The sequence below is a fragment of the Vulpes lagopus genome, chromosome 5, assembly GCF_018345385.1.
Source record: "Vulpes lagopus strain Blue_001 chromosome 5, ASM1834538v1, whole genome shotgun sequence".
Lineage (NCBI taxonomy): Eukaryota > Metazoa > Chordata > Mammalia > Carnivora > Canidae > Vulpes > Vulpes lagopus.
This window is the reverse complement of record NC_054828.1, coordinates 11,346,554-11,367,227: the sequence shown is the minus strand read 5'-3', so window position 1 is coordinate 11,367,227 and position 20,674 is coordinate 11,346,554.

Genomic DNA, 20,674 nt, shown 5'->3' with positions numbered 1-20,674 from the left:
GCTGAAGGATTTCCTACATTTAGCACGGACACTGCATTTTTGGAACAAACTCTACTCAGTCAGATATTCCATTAAGACATTCCTGTGTTTGATTTGTTAATATCTTTTTTCAAAAAGATTTTATTAGGTATTTGACAGAGAGTGAGCACAAGCAGGAGGAGTGGCAGGCAAAGGGAGGTGGAGAAACAGACTCCCCGCTAAGCTGGGAGCCCCATGAGGGGCTCAATCCCAGCACCTGAGCTGAAGACAGACACTTAACCAACTGAGCCACCCAGGCACCTGATTTGCCAATACCTTATTGATGATTTTGTGTCTGCATTTGTAAGTGAGGTTAATCTATAGATCTCTTTTTGGGCTAGCTTTATCAGATTTGGGGAAGGAAAAGTTTTAAATGATAGTAATGAATAAGCATTGCTTTAAAATTTGGATTTCAGTATTTAAAAAAACTGGCAAATATCACATATTTAAAAATTCTGTTGCAGTACAAAGAGAACAGAGGGATGTCTCTCTTAATGCCGCAATCATCCATCGGCACATCATAGTCTCTGAATTTCATGCTTCTTTAAAGAAATTTGCTAAGCCTGCTGCTGAATCCTTTATGTACATTGACATAATTTTTGAATCATCATCAAGTTTCACTAATTATATAATTTAGCCTGAGCAATGTTTCAGCAGCCTTAGAAAGAGCTAAGTTATTCAGCGAGGGAGTCTGAATATGAATAACAAAGAGTAAATTAACATGTTTATTAGCATCAGAGGGGCTCATTTGTTTCTGGGAGGCAGGGCTGAGTTCAGGTGAAGCAGAAATGCATTGGCTCTGAGGCTTTTTCCTTAGTTTTAACCCCTAGACTGCAAGCCCGGTCCTGATGAGCTGCTAGTCTACCTCCATTCTGAAAAGGATCTTCCCCATCTCGGGTTTTCTTTCCAAAGAGGGGCTTATATGCTCTTTCCCCACATTTTAGGTCTGTGATAGTTGCACCAAATGAATGGGGAAGTTTTCTTCCCATTTGTATGTCCTTCCTCTGGGATCAGTTAAATAACATAAGGACTGTCTATAGCCTGAAAGTGACTTGCCTTAAAAGAATTTAAAAACTGAAATGACCTTGGGATGCCTGGGTGGCTCGGTGGGTAAGCATCTGCCTTGGGGTCAGGTCATAATCACAGGGTCCTGGGATGGAGTCCCGCATTGGGTGCATCGGGCTCCCCGCAGGGGGTCTACTTCTTCCTCCACCTGTGTCTCTGCTTCTCTCTCTGTGTCTCTCATGAATAAATAAATAAAATCTTTAAACAACACAACAAAAAAATCTAAAATCTAAAAAACACAACACTGAAATGACTGTTGAACTGTCTGGACAATGGGTTTATAAGTGGTTCATTATGAAATATGGTTTTCCTTTTTTTTTTCCTATCATTATTTTGGGTTTTGGTACTTAACTGTTTAAAAGAAGCCATTGTTGGGGGCGCCGGGGTAACTCAGTCTGTTGAGCCTCTGACTCGGTTTTAGCTCAGCTCATTATCTCAGGGTCATGAGATCGAGCTCCGCATGGGCTCCAGGCTCAACACGGAGTCTGCTTTAGATTCTCTCCCTCTCCACCTCCCCTAGCTCACGCTCACACTTGCTCATGGGTGTTCTCTCTCTCTAAAATAAATAGACATTCAACCAAATAAATAAAATCTTAAACAAAATAAAAATAAAATAAAAGGAGATATTGGTTTTTGAAAAACGCATTCTTTTCCTACATGACAGCCAGCATTCACGTCTCAAGGATCTGTGTCGAAAGCAAAAGCCCCTCCTGGGAGCTGTGCTTGTCTTCTGCGGGAGAGTATTAATGTAATCCGCTTCTGCACCAGAGTATGAAATTGAGCATCCGATTAAAAGCCAACATCAGTAAGATTTTCCTCTTTTCTCTTTTACATTAGCATCCCTTCTTCTCTCTGAATTGGTTTCAGTATATTTTACATGATAATTTTTGGCATAAATTTGCACATAATATTTCTTATAATTCTATTCATTTTTTCTCTCTCCATGACAACACTTGCTTTTCTCCTTTGTACATTGTATGCTATTGTTTTCTCTCTTAAAAATTTGAGGTGGGCAAGGTCAGCATTACAGCTTCTAACCACTGAGGATAAAATTATTGATAAAATCTCCACGTAATACATGAAGCCACTAATATCCTCAATGTACAATGCTGTCTAACCTGGAAGCAGAAAGATTCCTAGTTGTAACTTTATCCACATTAACATTCCACCTCGGTGGATCATTTTATCAGGTTTCTTTGGGGAAACTCTCTGTGGAGCCTAAGACCAAAGTATCAGGACTTTATTCCTCTGGTGGGAAGAGGAGAATCTTTCTTTCTTCTGAGGCCAGATGCTCAGTTCCTGAAACTCTTTTGAAAGCATAAGCAGAACTATAGTTGGATTAGTTGCATTATTAACTTAGTTTCACATTGTGTTTTGTTCCCTACTTAATTATGTGTTATGTACCTCTTAACCTCATGCGAGATCTATTGTTAACTCTGCCTTTTTATCCCTATCCCTGTTTACCCACTGATTGTAGAAACCTAACAGGGACAGGGCAGTAACATTTGTCTTGACCTGTACCAGGTCCCAAACAGCGCTTCCCTGTCTGGAAGAGTGCCACTTCCAGGCTGTTTCAAGCCCTCCTAGCCCGAGGTTTCAAGAAACCCTTCTCTCCTGTATTTACCTCTTTCCCTAAATATCTAGCAGCTGCCCCTCAGCAAGACAGAGCAAGGCAGCTTTGAGAATGACCCCCTGCCTTCTCAGTGGGCTGCCCTTCTGATAATAAAGCTTTCCTTGTTTCGAACCATGTCTCATATATTGATTTCCTGCACCTCGGGGTGCAGACAAGTTTGAGCTGGGTAACCCATCCTTCTCTCCTTCCTTCCTTCTTTGCTTTGTTTTTTCTTTCTTCACCTCTTGTCTGTTTTTCTTAAGCAGCCTAACTAAGCAAAGGAAACATGAAGCATTGAACCAAGTGAAGAATAAAATATTACCTTCGTTAATGGCTGGAAACTAGTCAATAACTCAAGTTGCAAAACTTCTCATAAAATATGTTAGGCAAAAAGGAAGGTCTTTTCATCTCTTTCTCTGAACCCAGACTCTATAACCCACAAACCCGTCAGGGAGCTGGGTCTGCGGTCCCCACTCGTCCTGACGTACCTGTGAGCCACTGGAAGAGAGGCTGGAAAGCAGAGGGTCTGTCCCAGCAGCTGGAGAGGAGCGGACAGGTTGCTTGAATGATTTCAGGGATCCCCCAGGCATGTGAGGCTGGTGTGGACACACCTGAGCAGTAGCCTCCTGAGCCAAGTGTGGTTTCTTCCCTAGGGAAAAAGAAAGACAGAAAGGAGGGGGAAGCTAGAGAGAGGGGTTAGGATTCCTCCCCTCTGTGGACATCAGGGCTGTATGTGTGTGAGTGTGGGTGCACGTGAGTGTGCACTGTGCATGGGAGTATGAATGTGAGAGTGTGTGGGTGTGAGTGTGTGAAGGAACGAGTGCGTGAGAGGGAGTGTAAGAGTGAATGAGTATGAGTGAGTGTGAGAGGGAGTGAGTGGTTGTGAGTGTGTCAGTGTATTGAGTGCGTGAGAGTGAGTTTGAGTATGTGAGAGTGTGAGTGTCAGTGTGTCTGCATGTTGAATGCATGTACCTTGGAGGAGGAGGGGTGCTCTCCCTTCCGAATATTCCAGGGTAAACATGGCCCACAAATGATCACTACCTATGTTATACAAAAGGCTCCCTCAAGAAAATAAAGGAGCAATTAAAAGGGAAAAAATATCTAGGGGCACCAGGCTGGCTCAGTCTGTGGAGCATGCCACTCTTGATCTTGGGGTTGTAAGTCCGAGCCCTGAGCTGGACATGAGATTAATTAAAAATAAAATCTTCTTTTTTTTAAAGGGGGGAAATCTAGAAGAAAATAAATGAGCAAAAACTTAACAGAATGGGGCAGCCCCGGTGGCATAGCGCTTTAGCACCGCCTGCAGCCCAAGGAGTGATCCTGGAGACCCCGGATCGAGTCCCACATAGGGCTTCCTACATGGTGCCTGCTTCTCCCTCTGCCTGTGTCTCTGCCTCTCTCTCTAGCTGTGTCTCTATATATAAATAAATAAAATCTTAAAAAAAAATAACAGAAGAAGTACAAATGACTGATAAAGACCTAGCAGATTGAAAGTTATTTTTTTTTCTTTCTTGCATCATCTTTCCTTGATCTCCTCACTCCTGGGTGGGAGAAGACTTGTGGCCATTCAAAGATTATTTTTAGCATGAAAGCACACAGAAGTTATGTTAGGATAGGTGTTCTGTATGAGCAAGTTTTTCGGGATTCAATTGGGAAAATGGAAATCATTCTATGCATTTTGAGCATGAAGGATTAAATACAAGAATTGGGGGCTTGGGACGCCTAGGTGGCTCAGCGGTTGCGTGCCTGCCTTTGGCCTAGGGCGTGATCCTGGAGTCCTGGGATCGAGTCCCATATCAGGCTCCTTGCATGGAGCCTGCTTCTCCCTCTGCCTGTGTCTCTGCCTCTCTCTTTCTCTCTCTCTGTGTCTCTCATGAACAAATAAATAAAATCTTTAAAACAAAAAAAGAATTGGGGGCTTATGCAATTTATGGAAGAGCAGAGAAAGCAAAGATCAGAGAAGCACCAACCAAAGAGCCCAGCCTCAAACACCAAGGGGAGGGGTCCTGAGAGTTTGCCAGGAAAACTGTGCCTCACCTGCACTCATGGGCCTGGAGGCATCTGCTTCCAAAGAGTAATGCCTTGTCACCAATCACGCCTTCCACAACTCCCAGAATATCTCTCACTAGCAAACTTGAATCCTGGACCACACAGTGAAAGGGATTCTGGAAACTGTAGTTCCTGTCTTCTCCTCTGCAAGATACCTCAGTGGGCTGGGCACAGGCCGCCCGAATCCACACACATCCCTTTATCCATGTTTAAGTTCCAAAAACAGGAAGTGAGGATGTCAGGCTTCTGCATAACATGAGTCAACTGTCTCTCAATCCAATGAAACTGTGCTCACCTTCTCCCGAAGAGACAAGCAGCTCTCTCTCAGAGACATGCATTATCAGCTCAATCACAACTCCCTTAAATATCCAATAACGTAAGTGTTGAACCAAAATACTGTGTATTCAATAGAGAGGAGTAGAAAAAAAGATTTTTTTAAAGAGAAAAAGAGTCAAAAAGCAAGGCAAAATGTTGCAACAGTGTTTTATGGGCAACTTCTCATTTAATGATGTGCGTCTTTTCTTTAAAGATTTTACTTACTTATTCATGACAGACACAGAGAGAGGCAGAGACACCGGCAGAGGGAGAAGCAGGCTCCTTATGGGGAGCCCGGTGTAGGACTCGATCCCAGGACACTGGGATCACGACCTGAGCTGAAGGCAGATGCTCAACCACTGAGCCACCCAGGCGTTCCGATGTGTGTGTTTCAAAGTGAAGATGTCTCTGGAGAATCCCTTAAAAGGAAATGTGTATCTGGGCACCTGAGTGGCATAGTTGGTTGAGTGCCAACTCTTGGTTTTGGCTCAGGTCGTGGTCTCGGGGTCCTAGGGTTGACCCCCACATCAGGCTCGGTGCTCAGCTTGAGATTCTCTCTCCATCTCCCTCTGCCCCTCCAGCTTATGCTCTCTCTCTCTCAAATCAATCAATCTTTAAAAAAAAAAAAAAGTTTGTCAATCAAAACTGACTTGCATTTTGAATGCTGATGCTTCAGAATACTCTGCATTAGTATTTCAATAAGCAATAAGATGAAGTATGAGTTTTTTTCAGAGACAGAAAACTGAATAGCACCTGCACAGTCCTTTCTGCAACTGGTCATGTGAACATGATGGGAATTAGTAACGGATTTTTCCATCACCCATCCTGTGCTTTCCTTGTCCTCAGCCACCACTTTGGCACTCATGGTTCTTTCCCTTGCAGGGGGATCCAAGCCATTCCTGTCCTGAAGGTGGTTCTGCCTGCATTGGGTTGCTATAGTATTTTCACTGATTTTTGCTACTGGACCTGCATTATTAAGAAGCATTGCAGACAATCCCCGGGTTCCTTTCTTCCATCTGCATTGTGGGATAACAATCTTCTTCCCCTTGATATCACCACCAATCACTCCAATGGGACAGTGCCTGCCTTCTGGTCTGTTGGTTCAGTGGGATGAGAAGCCCCGAGTAGCCAGGTGGCAGTTTTAGCTTCCAGGTCAACAGAACCCTTGTCTGATTTCCTGTGAGAAGCATTCTCCTGGGAACTAAAACCCCTAAACCAGCACAGCCCAATGTTGCAGAAATAGGAATAAAATGTTTGCTAAAGGCCATTAAGAAAGGGCTATTCCAGGGGCACCTGGGTGGCTCAGTGGTTGAGCATCTGCCCTCGGCTCAGGATCCTGGGGTCCTGGGATCGAGTCCCGCATTGGGCTCCCCATAGGGAGCCTGCTTCTGTCTCTGCCTCTCTCATGAATAAATAAATTAAATATTTTTTTTAAAAGGAAAGAAAAAAAGAAAGAGAGGCCTATCCCAGCTCTAACCTTATTTCTGCAGCAATAATCTTCAAAAAGTCTGGGTACTTCCCTTCCCCAGCACCCAGTGCCTTTGGAGAAGACAAGGAGAAGTACTTCCCATGCACATTTTAGGCAGCACAGCCAAGTCCTTCCTTCCTCGAGAGAACCACTCACCCCTTCAATCAAGGGGCTCTGGGTCTGTGAGCTGGCTCAGTTCTAGGAACTGGTCAAGAGGGCAGGACTCCCCAGTGAGGTGGCTCACATCACATCTCTGTCCATTAAGAATTTTCTCACTTGTACAGATGAAAATCCTAACCGTTGCCCAGCTATTTCAGTCCTAAGTACCCCAGGGCCAGTTAACTCCTGCTAAAGCTCTCTCAGGCCATGCTGTACCTTTCCTACCGTGTCTCTGCCTCCCATCATGCTGGCCACAGCAACCTCGGAAGTTCTTTCTACTGGACTCCTCTACACCTGGATCCCACCATGCCCACTGCACGCAGCAAGCCCATCTTGGAGGTGGCATCTCCCACTGTCGTCCCTCATCTGCAAAGAGGAACCACCACAGAGCCTCTCAAGGAGGCCGGGGTTCCTCTCACCACCGAGGCAGGAATGACCACATTTCCAGAGGTCTCTACAACAGGTGGTTGGTTTAATGGAAAATGACAGAAATAGATGAAAGAGAGTAAGGAGCTCTGGGGACATGAGTGTCAAGCATTTTGTGCTTCTGTCCTCCAACGGTAAGATGCACCTGCCCTGAGTGTCTCTAAGAGGTCGTGGGGGAGGGGGAGGTCACCTGGACGATCCAGCTAGTTCTATCAGCTACCAAGTGCTTGCACATCACCGCAAATTACGTCCTGTTATGAATTTGTTCTAACAACGATTCACTCCGAGCACTCTGCATGCTCATTAGATAATATTTTTGTCCCTCGCAGCTGCACATCTGCACCGAGGAGCAGCTCCGTGTCCCCAGATGACTGGTGGCAACCGGCTTCTCCGTCCTCAGGAGGCCCTACCGTGTCTTATCACACCAACAGATGCTTCCCCCGCCCCCAGCTTTATTAATCTATGATTGACAAAAAGTGTACACAGGTGATTTTTCACGGTGTACAATACGATGATTTAATACATGGGCATGCTGTGAAATGATTAGCACAATCGAGTTCATTAATGCATCCATGGCCTCATATAGTTATCTTGTGTGTGTGTGTGTGTGTGTGTGTGTGTGTGTGTGTGGTGAGAACACTTGTGATTTACTCTCTTAGCAACTTTCAAGTCCACAAAAGAGCATTATTAACTACAATCACCACGCTCCATATCACGTCCCCAGAATGTATTCCTCTTATGACTGAAGGCTGGTACCCTTTGACCAACCTCTCTCCCATTTCCCCAACCCCTCAGTCCCTGGCAACCGCTCTACCCTCTGGCTCTGAGTTCGACTTTTGCAGATCCCACACAGAAGGGAGATAATGCAATCCTTGTCCTTTTGTGTCTGGCTTATTTCACAGGATGTAATGTCCTCCTGGCTCATCCCTGTTGTCACAAGTGGCAGGATTTCCTTTTTTATGACTAAATAATATTCCATTGTATATATTATGTAATGAGACATATAAATAGTTATTAGAATATATATGGAATGAAATCTATATCCTATATGTATTTTTGTGATTTATATCATGGTATTTGTTTTGGGGTTTTTTGGTTGGTTGGTTTTACTACTGGGTTGTAACAACTCCTTATATTTTTTGGATATTAATCCCTTATCAGATACATGATTTGCAAATATCTCCTCCCTTATGTACATTGTTTTTTTTTTCATTCTTTTGATGGTTTCCTCTACTGTGCAGAAGATTTTCAGTGTGATGGAGTCCTTACCTGTTTATTTTTGCTTCTGTCTCCTGTGCTTCTGGTGTCAGGTCCAAATCCCGTGTCAAGAAGCTTTTCCCTTATGTTTTCTTCTAGTTATACACTTTCAGGCCTTACATTTAAGTCTTCAATCTATTTCATGTTATTATTGTATATGATCTGATATTGTTCCTCTAAATTCAGACAGAGAGGTATCAAGGACCCTACATCTAAAAAGAATCACAGGGACACCCAGGTGGCTCAGTGGTTGAGCGTCTGCCTTTGGCTCAGGGCAGACCCCGGAGTCCCCTGGGATTGAGTCCCACGTCGGGCTCCCTGCAGGGAGCCTGCTTCTCCCTCTGCCTGTGTCTCTGCCTCTCTCTCTGTCTCTCATGAATAAATAAATAAATTTAAATAAATAAAAATAAATAAAAATAATCACAAACGAGGGGGGTCAGATGTCCTCTCTGGGTTCTGCAACCCCAAATCATCTGTGACATACTCTGGCTCTTCCCCCCACGTCCCATCGCAGAAGCCTGGGTGAAGAGGAGAAAAGAGTATCAGAGAGGTGAGTGCTCGGCCACTTGGAAACTCTGTGGCCTTCCCCTCCCTCCCTATGAGGAAGGGGGGTTGCTCCCCACTACACTGAGCCAGGTGAGGATGCCTGCAGGAGAACCACTGGTCAAGGCTGGGTCATGGGCTGGAAAGGAGACTGACATTTCACTCCTCAGAAAGTTGGGACATGCAGGGGGTTTGCTGCTCTGCCTCCTGAACATCCAACAAGGAGGAAAGAAAACTGGAACCCGTGGTGGGTACAGTGGTGGGTGCAGAGGAGCTGCCTATACTCCCCCATCTGATAGGTAACGTTCCACTGAACTCTGAGGATGGCCACCCAGGACCCACCCAAGAGGGCAGGCCACTAGTGAGGACACCCCAGCAGGCAGAGCCCATGGGATGTTCTAAGAAGGAGGACAGGACCAGAGGTGGGATAGAGAGCCGCTGAGCCCCTTGGCACCTCCCTCATTGGGACACTGGGCAGTGGAGATGTCCCCACGCAGCATGCACTGCTTCTCCAAGAGAGGACCTCGACAGCTGGTCGGAGCTGGCCAGAGGAGCAGCAACAAGTTCCAGAGGCCGGCCATCTACAGAGGCACAGAAAAGAAGCAACCCTTCTCCGACCCCCCCACCCCAAAATGTCAGAGGAGCTGGAAACATGAGGGAGAGGAGTGAGGGGAGCCAAGTGACCAAGACTCTTATTCTCTGGTTCTCTCAGCAAGGGTTCAAGTCTTAGGGGAGGAACGTGAGATTGAGCAGCAGTGGACTTTTAAAATAACTGGCAGTGGTCAGAAAGCTGGGGAACTTTCCCAAGATGTCAGTAAGGGATGAGAAGGGTAGAGTCCACATAGTTTGGTGAGGGTGCTGTAATTTGAGAACATAAAGCTGCCTCGTGGGTGCACCCTTCCGAGAGCAGATCCTTCAATTAACCTGCCACCTGTGCTATGCTGCAGCCAGACTTAGCAATATTGGATCCAAACGTGTGTAAATGTGTCACATTAAGTGAAAAGTGAGTTGGAGAATGTGAACAGAATATAAGGTTATTCAGGGGGAAAATAAAACACTTATATGTGTGTTTATATGTGGAGGTAAGAAATAGGGGTAGGGGCACCTGGGTGGCTCAGCTGGTTGGGGGTCTTGATTTCAGCTCTGGTCATGCTCAGGGTCGTGGGATTGAACCCCCTCCTCAGGCTCTGCACTCAGAAGGGAGTCTGCTTGAGAGTCTCTCTCTGCTCCTTCCCTCCCCCCTCAAATAAATTATCTTTTAAAAAAAGAAGAAATATGGGTAGGAGATTAGGGAAAGTGTCTTGAAACATGTGCCAAGTTTCCAGACAGGGAGAAGTATTGTCCCCTCCTTCCACGAAAAGAACCAAAAGGTGTCGGCTTATGAGTGATTTTTGCTGTTGTGTGTGTGGTATTTTCTGCAATAAAATACGTTGCGCTTGTCATCAAAAAGTTTTAAGAAGCCACAAAAAAAGAAATGTATTTAAAACGAATGGGGAAAAAAATAAATTGGATGACAATACAGTCACAGAAGAATGGATTGGGAAATCCCTTGGAAAGTCAGCTGCTTCTCGAAATCTCCATGCTTTCTGGAAAAGGGTAGATTCCGGGAGGGCGCCCGTGCCACCCACTTGCTTGGGCCCCCACCCCTCCCTCCCTCCGCGGACGGCCGCTCTGCTCGGCTCGGTGCTGCCACCTAGAGGTCGACGGCCGGCATGACTTCGAGCCCGATCAGCGGGGGCAAGTCCCTCCAGCTGCAGTTTTCAGTTTTCATTTTAAGAAAACCGGTTTCGAGGCTGAGGATAGAACTTCGTGGGAACTTCCTGTGAAAAGACAAGATGGGAGGACGGAGCAAAACAGAACGAGAGGGAGAGCATCTGTGTGTGCATTATTAAGCATTTCAAAACCAGAACGGGGTGGGGGGTGCGCTGAACAGGTGTGGGGCCCTTCCGAGCATAGGCTGGGTCCCCCAGAAGCCACCCCTGCTTACGCACTTGTATTTGGACGTGTGCATGTTAGCGATGCTTTTGTATGCCGTGCATTTGCAGGTGTGTGTGCACACACGTGGACGTTGGCACTGTGCATCGTGTCGATGGGCACCTGTCACAGAAGCACGTGTGCAATGTGAATACACGTTTGCTTAGGTGACTTTGTGTCTGTTCGCACACAGACTGTATGTGTACACATACAGGTCTGTTTGTGTTTGCATGTTTATGTGTGTAAGAGAGAGAAAGAGAGAGCAGGTGTTTGTGTTCTGGGTCACGGGAGCCTCGGGTCTCTAGCTGAGGCTGCAGTAGAATGGCAAAGGGCTTCCTTGACATTACCTGTAACAGGCGCTACAGCATTGAAAGAACTCTCAGCACATAACCGCTCCGCTCAAACCCTTGCACTAAGAGGCTTGACCAAGCTCTAGCATGGGCATCTAGCAACAGAAAGCTGGGTCCCTAGGATGGGCCCAGGCTCCCACTGAAATGCTTGCCTGAGAAAGCTCGCTGCTGCCAGAATTTACTCTTTGTTCCAGACAAACCTGAAGATAGGCCCCTGCACTCCTTTTCTTAGGGCATTTAGGAAAGAGCTTAGACTTGCAAATCCTTCTTCCGCCCCCTTGAAACACCTCGGTCTCTCCCATGACCCAGGAGTATTTTTTTTCCAGGACCTGAAAGCCATTCCTTTGAAATGCAGTCATCTGGAAGGATGGGCCTCTGTCTCGAGTCTCTGCAGGAGGATGGAATCCCACCTTCCATAATTGCCAGACACAGCTGACCCATGCCAGTGCCAGTCACAGCTGACCCAATGCCATTGACATGGACCAACCTTCTGTAACTTGCTGCGTGAGCCCCCTTCTCCCCCTGCTACACCCTCATTCTGCCTTTCAAAATTTATTTTCCCTTCTTTAATGGATGTCTGGCTTTGTTTACCTTTGACGCCACACCCCTGCCCCCTTTCCCACTCTGAGTACTTGACCTGACGTCCATGGCCCAGACCTGCATGGCCTCCCAGGGGATGCTGTCCGGCTGCTGGAGCGTCCTTGCCAAAGGCTGCGAGCACAGGGGAGCTAGCGTCCTGGGAGCGGCTCTCACCCCCGCCCTCCGGTGGCATAACTCAGAAGCCCAGGGCCCCGCACAGCACCCAGAGTTCCTTGGGGGAAAATGAAGTTTCTTGCAGTGGTCTGAGCAGTCATTTACCAGATAATGTGCATTTTAATGGCTTCCTTCTCTCCCTTCCCCAGCCCCCTAGGGCATCTCCTGGAGAGGGCTTCATGGGATCCTCACCCCAGGGTCTGCTTCCAGGGAACCCAGACTCTGAGGCTGGTACCCAGCCATCAGGGCTCTGCCCCTAGGGGCTGTACTTGAGGTGGCTTTTGTTGTTTGTTTTTAGTTTCTCTCTGCTCAGCCAGCTGACAATGGACAAGGACAGCTGGTTGGTGGGTAATGTGTTTTTCTGTCTCCTGCACAGCAAAGCCCTGCTCACATTCCAGAAAGGGGGCCTGATTTCTGACCCTCTGGACATCCTCCATCCTCCATCTCCCCTCTCAGCTTTTCTGCTTGCCCAACTGCTTCTCCTTTCTTTGCTTCTTTGTTTTGTTTTGTTTTGTTTTTGATGATTTCTGGGGAGCAAGGGCATATGTGGAAAATCATAAGACAATAGCATTTACCAAGCGCCTCCTCTGTGCCAGGCACTACTGGCACACAGTGTCAGGGATACTTCTCGCCCTTCTCGCCACCCTGTGATGGAGAATCTCTGACTATCCCACTCCAGGCCGGGAGCCCAGCTGGGAGCCGGCTTAGGTAACTTGCCCAGCACCTCACAGCTGTGTGGGGGCCAAGCCGGCACCTGGAGGGAGAACCTGAGACTCAGGACCCCACTCTGCCAGCTGTGAGCTGAGTTAGCGAGAGTCACAGGGCTCACGGAGATACTGCTTCACTCACCGTTGTGTGCCTCAGTTTCTCCATGTGTTAAATGAGAGGGTGCTGTGTGCTTGGTCACCTAGAAACATCACTTAGGTTAGTTTTCTTCGCAGACATTGCCTGGCGCTCACTCCAATCAAATACTCTGCAGCTTTTCCTCCTCCTTCTCCAGCTTTAAAAGATCACTGACATTTCATTATTAGGAAGAATTCAGAGACAAGCAGCACATGTGAAAATCTCTGTGTGAACTTCCTCCTCTGAACTCTTAATACAAACATTTCTCATTCCAGGCCAGGGCCTCACCCCTGCCCATACTAATTCCTGAGAAAACCACTGTTTACTTTCCCTCAGAACACTGTAACCTAGCACGTGAGGGCGTGGATTTGAGGATTAGACCACCTGGACTCGAGCCCCAGCTCCAGCACTTACTCACTCACCTTGGTGTGACCTTGGGCAAATCATTGGGCTTCCCTGTGCCTCATTCTGGATCTGTAAAGTGGGACAGTAAAAGCTCCTACACTGCAGCTGATGTGGTTTTGGAATCCAGAGCCAAAGGCCAAGAAAGAGTTCTTGAGAAGACATCTGGTACAAAAAGGTGATTTTATTAAAGCACAGGGACAGGACCCATGGGCAGAAAGAGCTGCATTCTGCGTAAGGGGTGACTAATTATATGCTTGGGGGAGGTAAGGAAAAAGGGAAGTGTCCAAAAGGACATTCATCTGCTAAAGATGACTTTCAGGATACTGGAGGCCAGCTACTGTCAAGCTAACGGGTTTTTTTTTCCCCCTCTAGTAAGGCATTAGCTTTAAGATAGTTGGGAGTTTCCTGGAGGAATGTTCTACTCTGCCTATCTCAAGTATTTGTCAGTGGGCTGCAGGTTATAAAGAAATCTCATTTTATTAACCTTCCCTTCTGCCTTTGTTTCCCACACGCTGTGGAGAGGAGAGTGAGATTAGGGCTCCAGGAAATGAAATCTATGGGTCTCTAAGAGTTAGGCCATTGACAAGAATGCTTTTTTCTTGTAAATTGCTAAGACATTTGTAAGCTGGTGGAGACTCACGTCCTGAAGGGCGGTTAACCATTGGTTTTCCCTCCCCTTAGTTACAGGGCAGCCAGGAGTCCAGGAGTGGCCAAGGAATGTCACACACATACCCCACCCGGGAGTCGGGGGTTTAGGGGGAGGGTTGGGGGGCTGCAGGGTGGCAGCTTGTGCTTTGCCCTCGGCCAGCTTTCTGTTCCCTCATCACAGGGCTGTTGTGACTGACTCAGTGCATGTGAAGCCATGAGCGCGAGCCAGCTACTATTCCCAACGGGCTCACTCTGGGGTACAGGTCTCCAGCCTGGGGAGATATGTCTCCCCTGGGACTCAACTTCTCCATGGTGCACGTGCACAAGAGGGCTGGGGAGTGGGGAGTGAGCCTGGGTAAATGGGTTAGCAGACCCCACTGAAAGACAAAACCAAAACCTAGGGGAAATCCCTTCGGAGCCAAAGGTGGAGGTGAATTGAAGGAACAAACTTAGAAATCACAAGGGCTTGAGAGCCTACAGAAGCAGAGGGGAAGAGCTGTGGGAATGAGCAGGGGCCCATTAAAACACAAAATGCAACTGAGTAAATTCAAAGATTTTTTTTCTCCTTATCCATGAGAGACACAGAGACACAGGCAGAGGGAGAAGCAGGCTCCATGCAGGGAGCCCGATGCGGGACTTGATCCCAGGACCGCAGGTTCACACCCTGAGCCCAAGGCAGATGCACAACCACTGAGCCAGGTGCCCCTAAATTTGAAGATCAAATGGGCTTTGTTCAGCATCAGGCGGCCTCCCAGGTAGAGTGGAGTTCAGACAGCCTGTAAAAAATAGAAGGATTTTATGGGAAAAAACAGGGCAGGGCAAAGCAGCAAAGAAAAGAAAGGGTCTTATCAGTCACCTTCCCTGAGAGGGAAGAGCAGGTGCAGGTGGCCGCATCCTCCTTCAGGGAACAGAGAGGCCCTGTGACAGATGACAGATGACCTCACTGGTGCCAACCGGAAGAGATCCGGGGAGGCTGGAAGTGCCTTAGGTTAGGTATTAAGCCCCGGCTTGGTGACTTGGCCTAAGTGACTCCATTTGGGGCCTGTGCTTTCCTTCTTAACAGGAGCAAAGAGGCAGCTGTGGAGCTCTTCAGTTCTGACCTCCAAAAGGCCAGCAGTCACAAATCTCCTTCCCTTAGATCTGGAATGTTCTACCCCACCAGGACCCTGACCTGCACCAAGGCTCCAGCAACATTCACCCTAAATCTCCTGGGCCCCACAGGGGGAGCACATCACAGCTCCTGAGCCCCTGCTGCAGCCTCTCTCCCTGCTCTGTCCTGACCCTCTTATTCCCATGTAACATGCTTATCTATGGCCTCCATGATCACACCCCAGCCTGGGATCCCTCTGAGTGGATGGGGGACTCATCCCTGTTTCTCCCATGGTGCCAAGCACCCCACACATAGTAGGTGCTCAGTAAATTCCAGACTTTTGGAAGGAGATTTGGAATAAGAGAGGCCCAGGCCTGCCTCCTGGCCATCACCTGGGGCAGGTCACCCTTTTGCTTGGAAACCAGGGAAGCTTGCAACACAGGACAGTGAGCAGGAGGCTGGGGTAGCTCTCACTCAGCCTGCCTGGTGCAGTACCAGTCATAAAACTCATCCCCCTTATCCCAAGGAGAGGCTCACGCCTTCTCTGATTACTTCTCTGCTCCCCAGATGGAATGCCTGTGGGGTTGGCCAGAGGGAAGGGGTGGCCAGGCCCTTTGGCAGCCATAGTTCTCCTGGAACTTGGATAATGGGCATCTTGGTTCACACATCAGCCCATTTACCACCTCCCAAAAAACAGGGTTATGCTTCCTGGGCTGACTTCCCAGGTTTCTGAACCTGCAATTTTAGTAAAATCACTACTATTAGTGATTTTAGTGTCCCAACTATTAGTGGCTTGCTCTGTCTGTGCTGTGCACACTGTGAAACAGTGGACCCTACGTGCAATACTTTGGAGTGACACAATGAATTTTAGCGTATTCCAGGTTCTAAGAAGTCTTGCACAAAAGAAATCTATTTAGTGTAATTGAAACCAGCATAACCCAAATTCACTTGACAATGGGACAATTTTTCCAGAACACCTACTAACATGTAGCAGTGTTCCCTGAAACCTGGACGGGGAAACCTAGCTACTCGGTGGACCAGTGACAAGTAGAGGAAGGAAAGAAAAGAAGAAGCATTTTATTGCACCTGTAAGAGGGCTCTGCACTGTGCCAGGCCCTGGGTGAGCACTTCCTCAGGTCATCCTTACAAAGACCTCTGCCAGACATGAGCACCAAGCTCTGACAAGCCAGGTGCTCTTCCTAGGGACTCAAGCCCAGCCTGAGAATCACCTATGGCTGTAAAATCCTTTGTTTCCTCTAGACTACAAACCTGCATTTGGTTTCTCCCCTGCTGTTGCCTGTAGCTCCAGCTTGCTCCTCCTTAACCTTATCAAGGACTATGATTCCCCGAGGGAGAAAGGGAAAAGTCTCTGCCTACCCCCATGCAGCACCGCTGACAGTTTGGATTTGCAAAGCTGGCCACACGACTGTTCACCTCCAGATTAGATATAAACTCATTCAACTGGGCCTCAGTTTCCTCATATGTAAATACAGCTATGAATGAAGGCATAAAATGCATGGTTAGAAAGATGTAACCCAACTATCTCTAGGTCCCCTCTTTAATTTGTACCACCTGGGTTTATGAAGCCCAAGTATTAGGCCTGCAATTTAGAGGTACCGCCACCAGGAGGCGAGCTGGAGCAAGACAATAGCCACGTGGGGTCCGTGGACTGGCTCTCTAACTAGGGTAGAGCATAGGGGTTGCTTTTTTAGGTTTCCCCTCAGGTGGTACTTGGGTATAAGAGAAATTACGAAGATGGTTCTGAGTCCCTCTGAGCAAATGGGACAGCATGGATTAAAGGATGCATGACTTTTCCCCCACATGAACTAATGCTACTTAAAGACCCTGGTCCCTGTACTTAAAGAATCACTGAATTCCACCATCTAGGGACTTCAAGAGCACCAAGAACGAAGAACACTGTTGGAAACAGCACCAGGGGATAAAGTACGTCAGTTAAAAAAAAAAAAATCAATGCATGTTTTATTTTGCCTGTAGCACAGCTTCTCCCTTTCTAGAATATTCAATGTCTAACCTAAAGGAGTTCGTCTTAATGTTCCGGGGTGAAATCTTTAGCTGAGGCAAAGTCATGCCACCTGTTAGACTCACTCACTAACGTCAAAATTGAAATCCCTGGCTTGACTTTCAATAGCTCCCCAGCCTCCTGTTCCTCTGCCACCCTTTCCAGCAGGCGGGCTGGGGGTGGGGGGTCGACTTTGGCAACTCTCTTGCAAATACAGGAAGCCACGCATCTGAAAAGAGCTAAATAAATACAATATGGAGCTGAATGACTGTGTCCTTCCTGCCTGCCTCCTCTACTTGTCACTGGTCCACTGAGTAGCCACCAATTGGTTCTGTGTGTGCCTTCGGAAGGTTGCACAAATGGTGCCGTTTCATGCTGTAGGGCTCGTTCTGCAGACTGTCGTTTCCAAAACCCACTGTCACATATTGTGAGATCTTTCTATGCTGGCATATGGCAACCTGGGTCATTTCTTTCCCCTGCTGTACATTACCCATTTGTCTATCCTCCCTCTGGGAGACATGTGCACACAGCGTGGCAATGGGTGTCTCGTGCAGGTTCCCTCATGTACATATAAGCGTTTCTCCAGGCTACACAGAAGTAGAGTTTGTAGGTTATAAGACATCCGTTTTGTTAAAGTCTTCCTTGCTGTTCTGCACTCATGATTCATGGAGTGTAGGAGAGGTCCCACTTCCCACCTCACCTACACTTGCTTTTTAATTTTAGTTTGCATCTCTCTGATCACTGGGGACCCTGAGCATTTTCCGACTCTTCTGTTTGGCTTCTTCAAGAGGTCATTCTGAACCCTTCTGTTCTAGGCTGTGAGCCTCTGAAGGAAGGGGCGGGGTCTCACATCTAAGGCTCTCCCAGGGCACAGCCCCATCTGGGCACAGATTTTTCCATCTGCCTTTCCCACCTGATCTCTGTGTCCCACCTTGGGAGCTCTACCCTCAAGCTTATCAAGACACCCGGGCTGTGTGGGTGGACAAGTACATCATGCTGAGTTTTTATTCACCTTGTGTCCTCTGTCCCAAAAGCTATGCTTCTTCCAATCCACCTGAATGTGCCTATTCGTGTGCCAAGACTCCAGAGCTACCTCCTCTGTGAAGCCTCAGACCACTCCAAGTTGTCTTCTGTGTTCCCTCTGCCTTGTGTGAACTTCTCGCTGCATGAGCAAAACTTCTGGTCATCCATATACTGATGTATCGGTCTCTCCACCAGACTTGGCTCCTTAAAGACAGGCACCACGTCTTAATCATTTCTGAAATCCCAGTTCATTGGACAGTGCTGCTCAGAGGGTAGATGCACAGCACATGTTGGTCAGAGGGATGGATGAGCCCCAAAGCCAGCCTTTCCCACATCAGTCCTTTGCAGGCTGTAAAGCCCTTGAGGACAAGGACTATATTGGATTCACATCACCATCCCTCACAGTGCCTAACAGGGCCGAGTATTTGTGGTGTTCAGTATGTATTTGTTGACATGACAGTATGATTGTCTGCTGGAGTAGAAAATGGCTTTGGTCAGAAATTTCTGACTTCCGGTCCCAGCTTCCTATTGGTATGAGCTTGGGTGATTTACTTGGTTTCTCCAAGCCTTCGTTTTCCCACTTCATAAAGATCTTAGCTCTGAGGACTAGTGTCAGGATGAAAGAAGGCTGTGTGTGTAAAGCACCTGACATATAATCATATGCATCTGCCATATTATAACTTCTATGTCAGAGCTACTACAATACTCAGGACGGCATGTTTCTTCAGCTGCCACTTGCAATGAGCAGATAGCTACTCAATAAAGATGAAGTCTGGTTTTCCAGCACAAGAACAGTATTTTGGGACGCCTGGGTTGCTCAGTGGTTGAACATCTGCCTTCGGCTCAAGGCATGATCCCAGGGTCCTGGGATGGAGTCCCACATCAGGCTCCCCACAGGGAGTCTGCTTCTCCCTCTGCCTATGTCTCTGCCTCTCTGTGTGTGTCTCTCTCATGAATAAAATACAATCAAAAAAAAAAAAAAACCCCACCACCACCACCACAACAAAAAACAAGCATAGCATCTTGTAGAGGTTACGTACCCAATAAAGAAGTTGAGCTGAACTCCACACCTCGCACATAATTAGGTACCCAATCAATATTAAGCCACTCACTTCCCCATGCTGCATCCTGTTCCCATCCTATCTTTTTTTTATTAAAGATTTTATTTATTTATTCACGGTAGACATAGAGAGAGAGAGGCAGAGATACATGCAGAGGGAGAAGCAGGCTCCATGCCAGGAGCCTGACATGGGACTCGATCCCGGGACTCCAGGATCGCGCCCCGGGCCAAAGGCAGGTGCCAAACCGCTGAGCCACCCGGAGATCCCCCTTCCATCCTATCTTTAAAGTCTTTCCTTTTTGTGGTTTCCCTTTTCCTGACAGTTATCTGCTTTCAATTTTTCCAAAGCATCATGATCACCATGGTAGTCTGTTCCTGTGGTGAATCCCCTTGAACCTGTCCTGCCTGTAGTAATACTCTTGTGCAGTCTCTTACTATGGGTCTGAGCTGGGCCATGTGTTCCTTTGACTACGGGGACAGTAACAAACCAGTGCAAGGTGTGATAAGCTCTTACACATTAGAGTCCTGTCCCTTTGGAAAGCCGCTTCTTGGGATACAGTCACCAAGTCAAGAAGCAGCTTAAGCTAGCCACAAGGCAAGGCCCCACACAGAAAGAGTAAAGCCCAAGCAGCCTCCAGCTATGGCACTCATCCCTGCTGAGGTCCCAGGCATGCAAGAGAAGAGGTCATTTTCACAGCAGATGCCACATGGAGCAGAAAGGAGCCACACTGAGCCAAATTGCACAATCAAAAGCAAATAAATAAACATTGTTGTTTTAAGCCTCTAGGTTTGAGGGTGGTTTGGAAACACAGGAAATACCAACCCATGAGTGGAACATGTTTTGAGAATGCACGTCAGTGACCTGCAGGGTGGGATGTGCTGCTGGTTTGGAGACCCACCAGGTAAAGTGCTTCAAGATCAGCTGGCAGACAAGACTGTCTAAACTGGAACCCCATCTCTGGGGGACTCTTCCCTGGGAACCTAATTCCCAGGTTCCTCTCTTGTTATTACCAAAGACCCTGATTGGTTAACGATGACTTTGTCTTAAACAATGAAAAGTTGCCCAAACTTGCATTATTATAAGTGGTGGCGGCTTCTGGCCAGGTGGATGGAGCAGCTCAGTGAGGTCAAGGAGAACCCAGATTGTGCCTCAGTGTCTCCAGTTCCTCCTGTCCCAGACTGTCCGCCAGGAGCAGTCTGCACTGCATCATTCCTCACTCAACACAACAGGAGAGAGGGATGCTTCCCAGCTCTCCCAGCAGAGAAGAGAATTTCCCAGAAGGTTCCACACACCCACACTCTCCTTGCATCTCATTGGCCCAAATTGAGGGAGAGGCGAGAATTACCCAGAGACCAATCAAACCCACCCCTGCAATTGGAGGTGGGCAGCATACGCAGGATTTGGGGGCTGGGGAAGGAATGAGTGTCTGGAAATAATTGGGGTTCAGCTAGGGAGGGCATGCAAGTAAGCTTCTGCAGTATCCTCCGTGAGACCCCTCCCACAGGGCATGAGGGAGAGGCCAGGCAGTGCTCAGCTCCCACATCCTGCCCTGGAATTATGAGGGAAGGGGTGTATGTCTAGGCGGAAGGTCTGGG